The sequence below is a fragment of the Sinocyclocheilus anshuiensis genome, unplaced genomic scaffold (assembly GCF_001515605.1).
Source record: "Sinocyclocheilus anshuiensis isolate Anshui unplaced genomic scaffold, SAMN03320099.WGS_v1.1 scaffold1296, whole genome shotgun sequence".
Taxonomy (NCBI): domain Eukaryota; kingdom Metazoa; phylum Chordata; class Actinopteri; order Cypriniformes; family Cyprinidae; genus Sinocyclocheilus; species Sinocyclocheilus anshuiensis.
The window spans coordinates 120,813-121,469 of NW_015542415.1; positions in this window are offsets into that span (position 1 = coordinate 120,813).

Here is a 657-nt window from a genome sequence, read left to right on the forward strand (position 1 = left end):
TGCATTAGTACAGCGCAGCTGGTAACAAGACCATGGTGCACAACAAAATATCTGCTGCAGGACACGAAAAAGTGTTGGAAGCGTAAGCGCCAAATCAAATGAACGTGACTGTGTCAGTGCAGCGCAGCAGATAATGTTAGAGAGAGAGGGAAAAAACCGCCTGCTCACTGTTATAGCTTGCTATAATAATACTCTGAAACACGTGAGCTCTTCCACTTATTTGTTTCAGCTCAATGCAGCAGCGGAGCAGAAAGAAATAGTAATTAGTGCTAATGCTTGCTAATGCTTGGTAGCTCGAAGCGCCAAAATCATAGTGCACAACAAACATCTGCTGTGTCTGCATTAGTACAGCACAGCAGGTAACGTTAGAGAGAGAGAGGAAAAACCGCCTGCTCACTGTTATAGCTTGCTATAAGAAATACAATGAAACATGTAATATCAGTAAGCTCGCCCCTTAACCCGTAGCTTATATCTACAGCTTGTGTCGCCTGCGAGCTCGAGCTCAAGGCTGTTGTAGAGTATGCATCATCTAATCCGCAGCCGAAAGAATCGATTACGAGCTTCCGGAGCGGGAATCAGATTTGACTAACCACCTGACTCACGAGGCGCTCTTCTGATGAACGCACGTGGTCTGGGGAAGAGAGCCAGAGAAAAGGG